At 34.6% G+C, this 16368-nt stretch overlaps 1 pseudogene; it reads right to left on the bottom strand.

Annotated features, from left to right (window-relative positions):
• Positions 1-5579: 5579 nt before the first annotated feature.
• On the bottom strand, positions 5580-14966 carry LOC118989896 (UPF0600 protein C5orf51-like; annotated as a pseudogene).
• Positions 14967-16368: the final 1402 nt, after the last annotated feature.

Here is a 16368-nt window from a genome sequence, read left to right as displayed (position 1 = left end):
CTTCGGTTGGTGACTACTTGAAGAACTTGCTAATTGGCATGTATCACCCTAGTCTAGTCTTCCTTTCTAGCTTGCTGTTCAATAGCCCATTAGCAACTATTGTATTCCATTAATGTCTATTTTTGTGAAGAACTAGGAAATGCTGTCCTGTGGATAGCCTATACTTCTTGAGAGCATTATTATACCTGCTCTGGAAAATTTGTGGCTGGCAGTATTTTTGAGTAGTAAATATATAGTTATTTGAATCCAGGGGAAGATTATTTTAGCGCCTGCATTTTTCTTTTCTTTATTGTCACTGTAGGAAAAACATTCTTGCAAATGTACTTATTAAGTGCAGTCCCNATTAGCAACTATTGTATTCCATTAATGTCTATTTTTGTGAAGAACTAGGAAATGCTGTCCTGTGGATAGCCTATACTTCCTGAGAGCATTATTATACCTGCTCTGGAAAATTTGTGGCTGGCAGTATTTTTGAGTAGTAAATATATAGTTATTTGAATCCAGGGGAAGATTATTTTAGCGCCTGCATTTTTCTTTTCTTTATTGTCACTGTAGGAAAAACATTCTTGCAAATGTACTTATTAAGTGCAGTCCCATTCAGATTAAGGAGTATGTGTTTAGGTTCTTTCTGTAGGATACATGATTCTGTGATAGGTAGGTATACAGTTGAGTTTTTCAAAATATTAAACTTTGGATAAAGACAATGACAAAGACTAGGCATATTCTTAAAGCTAAAGGAAAACACTGCCAGGGAATACAAGTGTATTTTTATAAAATTAATGTTGGAAAAAAAGTATTTATGCCATAAATTGGTCTGTATTTTCACCTGCATATAACATTTTTCCTGTTGAAATCTGTTAACCACTCCATATCTACAGTATTTATCTTAACACACAGGTTATATACTCTATTCAACTGGTTAGAGATTCATCATGTATCCTGAGTTTAAAGTATGTTTTTCTTAAGCATTATTTCTTTTTATTCATTAATCTTTTACTATGAACTTCATTTTTGTAATTGAAAACAATACGAAGGTGAACTTACAGTTGAGCTCGGGGTCTGAATGGCATGGTGTAAATGAATCAAACAATACACAGTGAATTTCATGGACAGTTAAGTTTTAGTTCTAGTGGTGTAAATCCCAGGTGGGCTCTCATTACCGAGAGATATATTGTTGGGATGATAAAAACAGTGAAGTAAAAAAAAATCTTATTCTGCCTTAGGTATCTGAGCTCCAGAAGAAAGGGAAACTCAGTAGGGGAGATAATAGGTAGAGATAGGAACAGAAAAGAACTCATCTCAGTGTCAAAAATAAAAGGAAGAATCAAAGCTAAACCACCCGTGTGACCTTTCTGAATGATCTTCGGATAAAATAAATCAATTCAAACTCCAATCTGTGGGCCAGCTGTAGAAATGGGTCTAGAAAAATCAAAAAGGATTGGTCAGGGAAGGCAGTGGGAGAGCCTGCTGGGTAGCTGTTTGATTGAACTCAATTGAATTCCATCAGAGAGAAAAATAAAAGTTTTACTGTGTTTTGGTAGGACATGTAGGGATTTTAATTCTGCCAGAATGCACATGGTCATTGTAGCAAGTAGCAGAGTCAAAAAGACCGTGTTACTTAACACATTTAATCTGCATTTATCAAACATTCAACTTGATTTCTTTCATTGATCTAAAGAGCCAGACATTCAGAATTCATAAAGTTGAGCAAGTAAGATCAAATAATTAGAATTATAGATATACTTGGTATTTTGAAGACTCAGATGAATTTTCAAGGACTAAATAAGCCTATATGAAACCATTTAATGGAAAAACATTATATGACTAATTAATATAAGGTTTTATTGTCATTTAAAATCCACAATTTCTCTACTTCCTCAGGAAAAAATATTTCAGTAAAAATTTGTGGATCTATAATGTTATGAATCTAGTTAAAAATTACCTTTTATTAAATCTGGAAGTAAACAATAAAATGTGTTTCTTAAGCCAGTAAGAGATAAATAGCCCAAGACAATCCATGTATTAGTCTTTCTGTTATGAAAAATTACATTGAGGTATTGTTAAAAAAATTTTTGTCCTTCTTTTTAGTAAGGTTTTTTATACAAAGATGCACCTTCATTAAAAAAAAGAAAAAACTTCTCTTTCAGACTTTCTTCAATGCCTATGAGTTACTAAAAATATAGAGGGCACATAAATTGAATAGCTAAAAAACAGTTTATATCAAATTGTATGTTCATTTAAAATGGAAAGGTAAAAGTAAAAAAAGTAATAGAAGTTATTTTTGATAAAAATAACATGATAAAAAATACATGATTAAAATATTCATTTTGATGAATAGAGATTGAGAATTTGGGCTCTGCAGAACAACTTCATAGCTTTATCAGTGATGTCTGCATATGTGCTTAATGTGGAAATAGTTTACATTTCTTAAGTTACACATAACCATTCAAGAGGTGGTCATGATCAGGAAAAATGTCAAGACAACAAAAATTTTATACATGTGTATATTATAGTATTTGACTTTAAAAATAATTTTATTTATTTATTTTTATAGACAGGGGAGAGGAGAGAGGAATATCGATGTGTGAGAAATACCACTTGAATGCCCTGATACTTGGCTTTTAATATTTAGTTAATTTGGTGGAAAAAATAATATTAATGGTGATGGTATTCCCACTAGGTGGCATATTCTTTCATAGACAAACGTTAGTTTCCAGCTCTGCTCCCGTCTAGTTACATAAGCTTGATGAAGTTACCACATAGGTAAGCTTCAGTTGCCTTACCTACAAAATGAAGATGTAAATGTAAATGTGGAACAAAACATAAAGTATTAGGTATTTGAAAAGGCACTTGTATTTATTCTTATTAATAACATTATTTTATTTGATTTCAATAATTGATTAATAGCAGTTTATAATACTTGATGTATAATGTGTGTTATTAGATATCACAGAGAAGGCATACCTGTTCTTATCAACTATTTGACACAGATAGTTAAAACTAATATCAGAGAAAAGAAAAAAAATTATGTCATTTGGATGGAATTGTATGTACAGATTTTTGTGCCTGGTTGAAGTGGTCAGCATGCATGTCAACCTATGGAAAATGGTAGAGCTTCATCTAATTGGTGAATGCCTTACTAATTTAAAATGCTTCATTAGGCCTTGGCTGGTGTAGCTCAGTGGATTTAGCGTGGGCCTGTGAACCACGTGATCGCGGTTCAATTCCCAGTCAGGGCACATGCCTGGGTTGCAGGCCAGTTTTTGGTTCCCGGTTCCTGGCAGCAGATGCATGAGAGGCAACCATACATTAATATTTCTCTCCCTCTCTCCTTCCCTTCCCCTCTAAAGATAAATAAATAAAATCTTTTAAAAAATAAAATAAAATAAAATAAAATGCTTCATTAGAAGAACTCTTGTAAATTACTTGCAAGAATAACAGGATTGCTAAGGCATAAACTTAATAAACTAACAAAAACAATTAGATAAGATTATTAATGAGATGCCCAATCAAGAATTCTCTAGTGACTTGTCTATGGGAGTTTTAGAAGACTTAAGTGAGTTTCCTCACATTGTTGTTTTGTCTTTACCTGTCAGGAGGCACATGCAGGATATAAAGAAAACATGCTAGCATGAGTAATTTTTATTTTAGTTCACATTGAAATTAAATTAATCAAAAAGCATGATAAAAACCGGTACCAGTTAGGAAGACCATTTCTGTACTCAGACTAGAATTTTGTCAACCATGTTTGACTTGGCTTGGCTGATGTGATTTTTGAACATTAGCATATGATTTCAAAACACTTGTAAACCTGGCAATGAATTTGCCAAAGTGAATGCCATTGCATTAAAATTATTATATTATTAAAATTATATATATATATATATATATATATATATATATACACATATACACATATATATAACCTGTACTCTCTATCTGGAACTTTGCTAAACCCTCCAATGCATCAATGAATTGGATGCATTATCTTCTTCCCTATCAAGTAGAGAAGACAAATGAAGAATCAAAAATTATAATATGAATACTTCAACATCCTAGGAGACAGTGTGTGCATTGTCTAACAATTTGTTCATTAAAAGCAATTTCTCTGTAAGAACTTTAGGAAAAAGAACTGGTTAAAACCTGAGATGTTATTCACCATGAGCACATTGAACCTTAAACCTGCTTTGCTGCTGCAAAACACTAAGTCATCTGGACACTCTTCTTAAGTCTAAATTTCACCCTTATAACTTTTGGGAATGTAACAGTACAGATGTCATAACCAATTCACTGGAATATACATGGCATGTGAAATGGTTCTGCTGTTATGGGCTGAGTTTCTGTTAACAGGATAAACTAAGATGGTGCAGTTCATTAGTGTCCAGATTTTAAACAATAAACTTAATTTGAAATACAGTCTACTTACAGAAGAGTGCATGAATAATATATAGAGCTAGGTGTATCATTATAAAGCAGACTCCAATTCAACCATCTCCCTGGCCAAGGCAGACTATCATCATGTCAGAAACCACTACCATGATCTTTGGTGGTCATTACTTTCACTTATCTTCTTAGGGGTGACAATATTCTTCTAAAACTACCTGCTTTTGTTCGATATCAGGTTTGTGAGATTTATTATTATTGTTGTGTGTAGCAGTAAAGGATACATACCTGCATTTTTTCTTGGATATATGTTCAAACATGGAATTTCCCATTGTAGGATTTATTCATGACACATGTAGGAATAACATTATTTTTGGCTTGTGTTCCACAGTTTACGTGTTGCTTTTTGATAAACACAAGGTCATCTCTTTAAATTAAATATTTTGTTAAATTAATAGACAATTTTTTCAATATTTTATTTATTTATTTTTAGAGAGGGGGAAGGGAGGGAGAAAGACAGGGATAAAAATATCAATGTGTAGTTGCCTCTGGAGCACCCCCCACTGGGGATCTGGCCTGCAACCCAGGCACATTATTGGACTGTGAGTCGAGCCAGTGACCCTTTGGTTCACAGGCCAGCACTCAGTCCACTGAGCCACACCAGCCAGGGCAAGTCTTTTATTATTTATCTTATTCTGGAAATGGAATCTAAATATTTGTCAAAATATTTTCCAAATTTTATATATGTAGCATATATCTAAATTAATGTGCTTACTTGATTTTACCCTTTGAAGCATAGTAGGCTTCATGGTACAGAGAGAGGAAAATAATCTAAGAAATAGTTAAAATGGTCAATTTTGCTATATTTTACCACAATAAAAAAAAACCCTGAAGTAACAGAAAAAAATCTTTGTAAACCTGAATTGGATTCTTCCTTAGTACTTGTTACAGCTACATATTTGTAGTTCAGGCTGAGTTAGAATAACATACATGCCATTTTAGAAATAAAAGAATTGTTCCTTCATAGGTTTAAGAATATATAAGGAAATGTGGTGGTGGCATTTCATAAAGGGTAACCACACTGGACATCTTTATATAGTGTGACATTCTAAAGTTCAATGTCAATGCATCTTCTTTTCTGGAACATTTCCATATCATGGGTCTTTTGTTTTCATTTGAAAAAGAAATTCCTCTTACTAGTTAGAGGAATGCTGAAAGAAATTTAAAATTTGTTTGCATTTGTTGTATTCCATTCTTGTTCTTTTAGGGGTCTTTTGCACATAGATACTTTTTCCATTTTTTCTCTTACTTCTTGGAAATCCAAGGGTTCTTTGTGTGTAGTGTAGCTTGCTCCAGAAACACCAGTACCCACTTCCTGGTTTTCTGGCTGCGGACCTGCACAATGCTTCAACCCCCCAGTAACACATTTCTCCACTGTACATCATAGCCAGCAAAGGGATGTCACTGAATATTCCTTCACTCAGTAACTGAACTTTGTCTAGGTCTTAGAAAGAAATGCCTTCATTTAATTGGGTAGGACACCAATAATTTAGCATCTGTAGCAAGTAACTGATTGCATTAACAAGGTACTCTTTAAGCAAACTAGATTTTCTCATGTGAGCCACTCTCTCCTTTTGGTCAGAGAATGACAAAACATATAAAACAGAGCTCTTCCTCACCAAGAGAGATATTCCAGGAACTCGTCCATCCCCAAGCAAATTGCAGTGTTTGGGGTTCATATTATTTTCTCTAACTGGCTCTGAAAGAAAAGTGATCAGCTCTTTTACTTTCTGCAAAGAGTCTTCAGTGACATCTTCATCTACCAGGTTGTTCCCCTCAAAGTATGTCATGTCCAAAGTAGCCTGTGTGTGAAGTTTGAGAAAGTTTGATGGATTTGGGCAATGTTTGTCTTCTCCACACAAGAGTTTCAATTTTTCTAGAGCTGCAGAGGCCCGAATTAAAAAGTAATCATAAACCAAAAAAGAGGTCAGCTTCCAGGTATTCTGTGGGTCTTGAAGAACATGCTCCACTTTGCCGGCTGCCTCGCTGAGCTGCTGTATGCAGGCCTGGGCCAGGTCTCTGAGTTGCTCCACTCATCTCGCCACACTGGAGCCTACAGCTTCATGGCCACACGGGAGGGCATGCCCCTAATAGACAATTTTTTTAAGAGCATGTTCAGCTTTATAGAAAATTTCAGTGGAAAGTGCACAGAGTTCCTATTCATGATCTAATTTAACATTATTCACTTTAGCANAAGAACATGCTCCATCTTTGCCGGCTGCCTCGCTGAGCTGCTGTATGCAGGCCTGGGCCAGGTCTCTGAGTTGCTCCACTCATCTCACCACACTGGAGCCTACAGCTTCATGGCCACACGGGAGGGCATGCCCCTAATAGACAATTTTTTTAAGAGCATGTTCAGCTTTATAGAAAATTTCAGTGGAAAGTGCACAGAGTTCCTATTCATGATCTAATTTAACATTATTCACTTTAGCAACTTTCTTTCATATTTAATATTTTAATACAATGTACAGTGATGCATTATAGAATTATATACCTGAGAGCTATATAATTTTAATAACCAATGCCATCCCCCAATTTTTTAAATGATATTATTGTTATTCAATTATAGTTGTCTGTATTTGCTCCCCCGCCCAAACCCACCTCCCTCCCTTGCTTTCACCCTCCCCCTTGGTTTTGTCCATGTGTACTTTATAGTAGTTCCCCAAAACACTTCTTCCTACTGTCCCCTTGCCCCTCCCCTCTGGCTATTGTTAGATTGTTCTTAATTTCAATGACTTTGGTTATATTTCATTCACTTTTTTCTTTTGTTGATTATGTTCCAGTCAAAAGTGAGGTTATATGGTACTTGTCCCTCACCGCCTGGCTTATTTCACTTAGCAAGTGCTCTCTAGTAAATTTTTAAAAATTGTGCTTACGTCCAAATGAAGAAATATTTGTCTCTAATTTAAATATGTTCAGATATTTTAATTGGAGCACTTTTGTTTTAACTTTAAATCTAGATAAAAAATCCACATATAATATTTAGCACTATATATTTCACATTCATCTGTAAGGTGACTATTACCATCAGCCAAGTATCCATATAAGAATGAATATATATATATATGTGTATGTCGGCATATATATACATACATATATATATATATATATATATATATATATATATAACATACCCAATACATATCATATGTATGTAATTATTGAAAGTAAAATATTTTGAGTGATAATATATCAAAGTACTTTAGAAATTATTCAAAAACAGGGAGATGAACTAGATTGTAACACATTTCAACTCTATTTATAATGTTTTATATGTTAAGCTTGATGGTACCTACACCAGTGATTGTTTATTTGTCTTTACATTTTTTAAGATCCTAAGCATTTACTAATAATTCAAGCACATCAGGATAAATGTGTCATAAAAGCACATTAAATTTCAAATTGATTTGGTCCATTTTCTAGAGTAATATATTACATTCTGTCTGAGACACAGAGCACATCTGGTCAATCAATCTTTTCAGTAGCTAAGCAAATTTTATTATGCCCCAGTACTTGGAGGGTGAAGGGTTCTATATCACTAATTTGGGGCTACTTATGCTATCCATTTTGTTTAATTTATGTTACGTCTTTCATTATGACATAAATAAATTACCTACCAACAATTCTGATCATTTAAGTTCAAGACAGAAGGCTTTAAGGTCAGTAAATTTAACAGAAATAGTCTATGTAACACTTTTGCTACGTAATCTCAGACACGCTATATAACAAACAATGGGTGAGAGTCTCTGGCTGTCCTATGTGGATAAAGGCTAATACGTGTGCTACCCAAGAATACAAGAGTATGTTACCTAGAATGGTTGTTTATAAAGATCAGTGTCCCCATTAATTTCACATTGTATTGATTGAAACAGTTAAGAAAGTAAACATGTTATTCAGCAAAATGTATAACATTTTATTTTATTATTATAAAGATATGTATTTTAGGAGGAAACCAGAATAAGCACTTTTATAGGTTAGCTTAGATCATCTTTTCATCACTACTATGATATAGATGTTTTTATTTACTTTTTATAGAAGAGGAAACTGATTTGCAAAGAATACTTTAATAAATTGAGTTTGCATAGGCTGTAAATGCATAGGTATTAATAGAACTGTTTATTTTTTCCTTATAAAATTACAACATACAGAACACAGTACACAAACCCCAAAACCATGAGTGTGGATATCAATAAGCTTCACAAATTTAACTTAAAGTTTACTTTAATAAAAATAAAATTTTATTTTTTTCACATTTTTTATTGTTCAAGTACAGTTGTCTCCATTTCCACCGCCCGCCCCCCCCTACGACGTCCCACCATTCCAGCATCCCCACTTCCCACCCTGATCCTACCCCTTTTGGTTTTGTCCATGTGTCCTTCATACATGTTCCTGAAAACCCTTCCCCTTTCCCCCGTTATCCCCTCCAACCTCCTCTATGTCAGTTTGTTCTTAATTTCAATGTCTCTGGTTATACGTCACTTTCTTGTTTGATTTGTTGATTAAGTTCCACTTATATGTGAGATCATATGCCAAAAAAGAGAGAAAGAAAGTAGATTTTGCTAAAAATGCATAAATCTTTTAAAATATATTTTATTGATTATGCTATTACAGTTGTCCCATTTCCCCCTCTTCATTCCCCTCCACCCTGCACAATCTCTCCCATCCACATTCCCTCCCTTTAGTTCATGTCCATGTGTCATAAGTTCTTTAGCTTTTACAGTTCCCATGTTATTCTTGCCTTCCTCCTGTCTATTTTCTACCTAACATCTATGCTACTTATTCTCTGTACCTTTCCCCCTCTTTCCTCCTCTGACTCCCCTGTTGCTAACCCTCCATGTGATCTCTATTTCTGTGGTTCTATTCCTGTTCTAGCTGTTTGCTTAGTTTGTTTTTGCTTTTGTTTTAGGTATGGCTGTTAATAATTGTGAGTTTGCTGTCATTTTACTATACATGTTTTTTTCTTATTTTTCATAGATAAGTTCCTTTAACATTTCATGTAATAAGGGCTTGGTGATGATGAACTCCTTTAACTTGTCCTTATCTGAGAAGCACTTCATCTGCCCTTCCATTCTAAATGAGAGCTTTGCTGGATAGAGTCATCTTGGATGTAGGTCCTTGCCTTTCATGATTTGGAATACTTCTTTCCATCCCCTTCTTGCCTGTAAGGTCTCTTTTGAGAAATCAGGTGACAGTCTGATGGGAACTCCTTTGTTGGTGACTGTCTCTTTATCTCTTGCTGCTTCTAAGATTCTCTCCTTCATTTTAATCTTGGCTAATGTGATTATGATGTGCCTTGGCGTGTTCCTCCTTGGATCCAACTTCTTTGGGACCCTCTGAGCTTCTTGGACTTCCTGGAAGTCTATTGCCTTTGCCAGATTGGGAAAGTTCTCTTATTACTTGTTCAAATAACTTTCCCACTTGTTGTTCTTCCTCTTTTTCTTTTTGTACCCCTATAATTTGGATGTTGGGACATTGAAAAATGTCCTGGTGGTTCCTAAGCCTCTCCTCATTTTCTCGAATTCTTGTTTCTTCGTTCTTTTCTGTTTGGTTGTTTTCTTCTTCCTTCTAGTCCACTCCGTTGATTTGAGTCCCAGTTTTTTCCCCATCCCTATTTGGTTCCCTGTACATTTTCCTTTATTTCACTAAACATAACCTTCATATTTTCATCTAATCTGTGACTAAATGCAACCAATTCTGTGAGCATCCTGATTACCAGTGCTTTGAACTGTTCATCTGAATGGTTGGCTATCTCTTCATCGCTTAGTTGTATTTTTTCTGTAGCTTTGATCTGTTCTCCTGTTTGGGCCATTTGTTTTGGTCTTCTCCCACCTGCTATGTATGAGGAGTGGAGCCTTACATGTTCACCAGTGCAGGGCAACCCAGTTTCTGGGTGGTGATGCTGTGTGTAGGGGAGAGGTCCAAGAGGGAACAGTGATGTTTGCTCTGCTCCTCTGTCAGATTTCAGCCCCTTCTGCCACTTTCCCCAAGCAAAGTGGGCCTTTCTGGGCTGATTCCTGGGTGGGTGGGCTTGTGTACATTCTAAGACCCTGTGGGTCTCTCCTACAAACTCTCCTTTGAGGCTGAAAGTCTCTCCCAGCACCTCAACCCCCACAGGTGTTTTCAGTTGGTGTTTTCAGGCTTTATTTTCCCACGCAGGGTTCTTGGGTTGCACAGTCTGTCTTGCTCCCTAGCTTTGCCTGGTTTATATGTGGACAAATGTAGGCCTGCCCAGTCAGCCAGCCACCTTGCGAGTCATGCCCTGCTTCACAATTGCTACCTCACTGGGTTTGTCAATTGCCACCCTGTGCCTGGGGTCTGCCAGCTTCGGCCTGTGCACCCAGGGATGGCCCGCTGTGATCTTGTGTGCCTGGGGCTTTACAGCTGCTGCCTTGCACACCCAGTGCCACTGCTTTTTTTTTTGCCACAACCCCTCTCACTTGGCCACCCAACTCCACTCCTCCTACCAGTCTGAATGAATGTGTCTATTTTAACTCCTTGGTTGTTGAACTCCATACAGTTCAATATTCTGTCAGTTCTGGTTGTTATTTAGTTTATAAATTGTTGTTGTCTTTTTTTTTTGGTTGTGTGAGGAGGCACAGTGTGTCTACCCATGCCTCCATCTTGGCTGGAAGTCCTCTAGGATCTAAATCTTTTTTGTGAACTGTCAAAGCTTTTACTTCATCCACTGCTAAGGGTATACTCTAGTGATTTCTATTATTTTGGGACTAATGACGTTTGTATTATTGATAGTTATATAAATGGAACCATGCAATCCACATTATTTAGTGCCTTTTTGTTCAGAAAAATGTCTACGGTATTCATTCATGTGGTATGTATCAGCAGCCTAATAATTTTTGTTTCTCTATTTAGTTTTATGGATAAGATGAAACTTCTATTTGTTATTGATAAACATTTCTATTGAGTACATTTTAGTTTCATGAATAATGCTATAATAAGCATTTGTAAACGTTTCCAGTATGTATAAGTATGAACATCTTGGGGACATTCAATGAGGAGGGGAAATTTTTGTGTCATGGGATATACTATGATCAGTTTATGTAAATAATAAAAGTAAGTTCCAAAATGATTGTTTTTATTTATTATTCCTCCAGCCATTATAAAATTTACTTCACAACCTTGTTTAGTTCACAAAATTGTTTAGTTAAAACAATCTTGTGAACTTTGACATTCTTTTTTGTTTTAGTCTCTTTGGTGATATTTCTTTATATTTTCATTTTGAATTTTATTAATAACTAAAGAAATTGAGAACATTTTTGAATGTTTTATTGTGAAATGACAGTTCAAATTTTGCTTTTGTTTCCATTTTTATTAGTGTTTCAGACTTTCTGTTTAATTTGTAGTCCTTTATATCTTGGATATTAGGGCTTAAATAAGTGCAGTAGGAATTAGATATATATATATATGATTTATATGTTATATAATATGTATTGTAAATATATTATGCATATATAATACATAAAACCACATATTATAAAACATGTTATTAAATTATAATAAATGTTGTAGAATTATATACATAATTTTATATATATTATATGTCCCCTTCTCCCAAGCTATGGCTTACTTTATTACTGTCTTAATATTGTCCTCTGATGAAAAAAGTTTTCAATTCTAAAAATGTCCAATTTATTGGTCATTTTTTATGATTAGTCCAAGTTATAATCTGTTTAAGAATTCTTTGCTTATGCTAAGATCACAAAAGTATTTTTCTGAATTTATTGTAAACATTATTTTTTTATGTTTTGAATTGCATCATTTAGGATTTGCCAGTAGAGTTTAGGACCAGATTACTAGTGTACTCTCAGATAGGACAGCTTGACTTTACTTAGCAAAGTCCATTTCTTACAGTTGGTTGCCTGACTACATAGTCACGACAATGTAGAAAGCAAAGCAAAAGAGGTTGGGAAAGACTACAAAATGAGCACAAAGAACAAGGATATGAGGAGACAATACCTGGGGCTAGTAATATACATAATTCACCATAATTTACTCATTGACCCTAACTATTTCCTTTTCTCCCAAATATGATATGAAAGAAATTTAAAAATTTGTTATCTTCTAAGGTATTCAAAAGAACCATCCAATCACAGTATCAGTCTCAAAGATCTGACTCCTATATCATGGGTCCCCTTGAAAGTTACTTTTCGTAATCTTGATACCTATAAAGTTAAAGGAAAAATTATCTGTTTTCCACACAACTAATGTGCAGTGGTTTTATGATTCAACTCCTCAAGACACTACCATTCACAAAGGTCAAGGATTGCAAGTGTATAGCATTAATCCACAGCAGTTCTGAAAGTCAGCTGTCTTAAATTTTCCAGGTTCCACTACTGTGGGATTGGGGTATTTCTTGATTTAAGCTTCATTTCTGCCTTTGAGAGTGCCACCTAGTCCATTGTTCTCCATGGCCTTTGAGTGGGCTCTCTGAGAATCATTCCTATTCTATCACAGTGAACTGACTGTTTCAAGGGTGTATCCATAGTTAAAACTTATCAAATTATGTATTAAAATATGTCCAGTACATTGTATATCCATTATATGTCAATAAAGGTAATCACTAAGTGGTTGGTAAAAAATAAGTGAACTATCACAATACATAATTGATGTGGACACCGGCCCGCAGTGTCCAAGTCATTATGGATGAAATGAGACATTCACAAGGACTACTGAGTCCGGTGGAGGAAAAGGGCAGGCATGGCTTTTCTTTCAAGGGGAGCAAAAGCCAAGGCCCCTGCCCTGACCAGCCTTTGTTGGTTTTCTTGGCACATCACATGATGGTCCTCATTTACTATGCACAGATTCCCGTTAGGTGGTTACCTTTAACAGAAAACAAAGAAGCCAATGCCGTTAATCATATCACAGAAAATGGATATTTCCAAATGAAAAGGAAAGAAGTGATTGGAGAAGTTACACTGGTCCTAGGAAGGTTTAGCATGGATTTTAGAAAGTTACTTCGCAGTAAATGTTTTCCACTGGGGGCTGGGCCCACGCTATGCAGAATAGTCTCCTACGCATAATAACATGTATGAATCATGGAAACACAATGAAGTCTGTAAAGATGAAAGTCCATATGTCTCTGGGCCCTTTGTATATCCTCCTTGGAGAAGTGTCTGTTCAAGTCATTTGCCGATTTTTCAATCGGCATCTACTGATTGGGTTGTTCATCTACCTGGAGTGGAGTCATGTGAGGTCTTTATATATTTTGGAGATCAAACCCTTGTCTGAGGTATCATTGGCAAATATGTTTTCCCATATGGTTGGTTCTCTTTTTATTTTAATCCTGTTTTCTTTAGCAATGGAGAAGTTTTTCATTTTAATGTAGTCATATTTGTTTATACTTTCCTTTATGTCCCTTGCTCTAGGGGACATTTGAGTGAAAATATTGCTGCATGGAATATGTGAGATTTTCCTGCCTATCTTCTCCTCTAGGACTTTTATGGTGTCGCAACTTACAATTAAAACTTTCGTCCATCTTGAATTTATTTATGTGCATGGTATAAGTTAGTGATTGAGTTTCATTTTTTTTTTTGCATGTAGCTGTCCAGATCTCCCAACACTATTTGTTGAAGAGGCTATTTTTCCTCCGTTTTATGCTTCTGACCCTTTTTCCACTCCTGGTATTATACCCTAAGAATCCTGAAATACCAATTCAAAAGAACCTATGCACCCCAATGTTCATAGCAGCACCATTTACAATAGCCAAATGCTGGAGGCAACCTAAGTGCCCATCAGTAAATGAATGAATCAACAGACTATGGTTCATTTATATGATGGAATACTATGTAGCAGAAAAAAAGAGGGGCCCCTACCTTTTGCAAAAACATGGAGGGATCTGGATAGCATTACGCTAAGTGAAATAATACAGGCAGTGAAAAACAAATACCATTTGATCTTACTTATAAATGGAACCTAATTAAGAAAACAAATAAGCAAGCAAAATATAACCAGGGATAGTGAAATTAAGAACAAACTGAAAGTAACCAGAGGGGATGTGGAAGGGCATAATGGGGGGAGAAGGAGGAAGGATTTTTAAGGACATCTATAAAGGACATATGGACAAAACCAAAGTGGGTAGGATTAAGGGTGGGAAGTGGGGCTGGCTGGGGTGGTTGGAATTCTGGGGGGAAATGGATTCAACTGTACTTGAAAAACAGCAAAAAAAATAAAAAGATGGAAGTCCCCAAACTTTACCTATAGCATACACAATTATAGTAAAGTTCAAAAGCAAGCAAAACTAAGTGTATTCAAATATCATTCAAAAGATAATACAGGAAAATAAAATGTACATGTAAATTAGTGATATAGAACAAATTGTAATAATTACCATTCAGCAACAGGTTGTTCTTAGACTTTAAGAAGGTAAGAGACGTGCCTCAAATCACTAATAGTGATGGTGATAGTGATATACCATGACAGACAAACCAAAGTCCTGAGAGGTGGAATATTATTGAAAGTTGTATTTCAACATATCTTACCAAATGCCATTTTATTGGTTTGTCCATATTGAGAATATATAGATCTTAAACATATCACCTTGTAAACTCTAAAAGTTCTTTTTGATTTGAAGTTATTAAATTTGCTTTCAGACAAATATCTATAATCTACATATTTTTTATTGTTCGTGTTCCTTGTGCTATCTCACTAAAACACCTTGGAATAAGGTATATTAAAGATATCATAAGAATATATCAAGTAAGTCATTTTCATGACTTAGTTGTGAAAAACAGTGAATTAATCTGTTCAGATTAATATAAAAATGCTACCATTATGGCAGGGTTTTCTTTATTTTTAACATGAAGATAGAATCACTCTGCTAAATTCTTTAACTTCAATTTTAGGTATTTGAATAAGAAACATTTTTATATGGTATACACCAGGATAGAAACATCTGGTGTTTATGTGTTTTCTGCTAAATCACAGATGACTACTTACTTTCCATGCATCAGGGAAAAATTTGATTAACCACCCATTTTTGTTAGCCTAATATTCAGCTAAGAGATGTTCTTTTGAGTTTTTGACTCAGTCTTTTTGTATATTTTATGGTCTTTGTAGTCTTAACTGAAAGGATATTTATTTCCACTTTTAAAAACAACTTCTTCAGATATTCTTACTTTTAGGTGCTTCTAGAATTTTAGCTTCAAGACAAATTTAAAAATATCACAGGATAGGCCCATAAATTTTTTCTAGTGATTTTGATGGTTTAGATACAGATGAATTTGGAGAGATATACCTCTATTGCCCCATATTCTAAAAATATCTTTAACATGCTTATAGGCTGTAGTTTGGGTGAATGATATAGGTATTTGACCAGTTCAACTAAAATTTTCTGTCATTTTAGTAAAAGAAAATAATTCAGAGCAATAGGTTAATTAAATGAACAATTACCACCAGCTGAGAGAATTAAGTCTGAACTTTTGATATTTAAATGACTTTCAGGCTCTTTCAATTGTTTGCTTTTTGAGTATAATATTTTTAAAAATTGAAGATGCCTTTATAATAATGACTTCCTAATATCCCAGAGGAATTAATATACTTCAATGATGATATGTATTACCTGTGAAGAAAGGGAATCCATACCTATTTTATACATCTGTGTTTTTACAGAATACAGAATAGTGATTAAACAATATTTCATGATCTGGTAATTTTCATCCATATTTATAAGTAAACTTATGGCACTGTAAATTATCTATGACTATGTTCAACACATGAGAATAAAACATCTCACCAGTTCTCTAAAGACATTGTATATTATAGTTATATATCTATTGAATCATTCTGTGAATGCAGAATAATGGTCTGTTATGTTTAATACTTTTGGTTAAAATTATTTTTTCATAGTTCAAGAAATGTATTTTGACCCATGCATTCTATGTACTTATTTATCCACTCCATATCTAATGA

This window comes from Sturnira hondurensis, unplaced genomic scaffold (assembly GCF_014824575.4).
Source record: "Sturnira hondurensis isolate 20B ecotype Veracruz unplaced genomic scaffold, ASM1482457v3 Scaffold0006571, whole genome shotgun sequence".
Classification (NCBI taxonomy): domain Eukaryota; kingdom Metazoa; phylum Chordata; class Mammalia; order Chiroptera; family Phyllostomidae; genus Sturnira; species Sturnira hondurensis.
The sequence above is the reverse complement of the archived record's forward strand: the minus strand, read 5'-3'. Positions and strand labels throughout refer to the sequence as shown.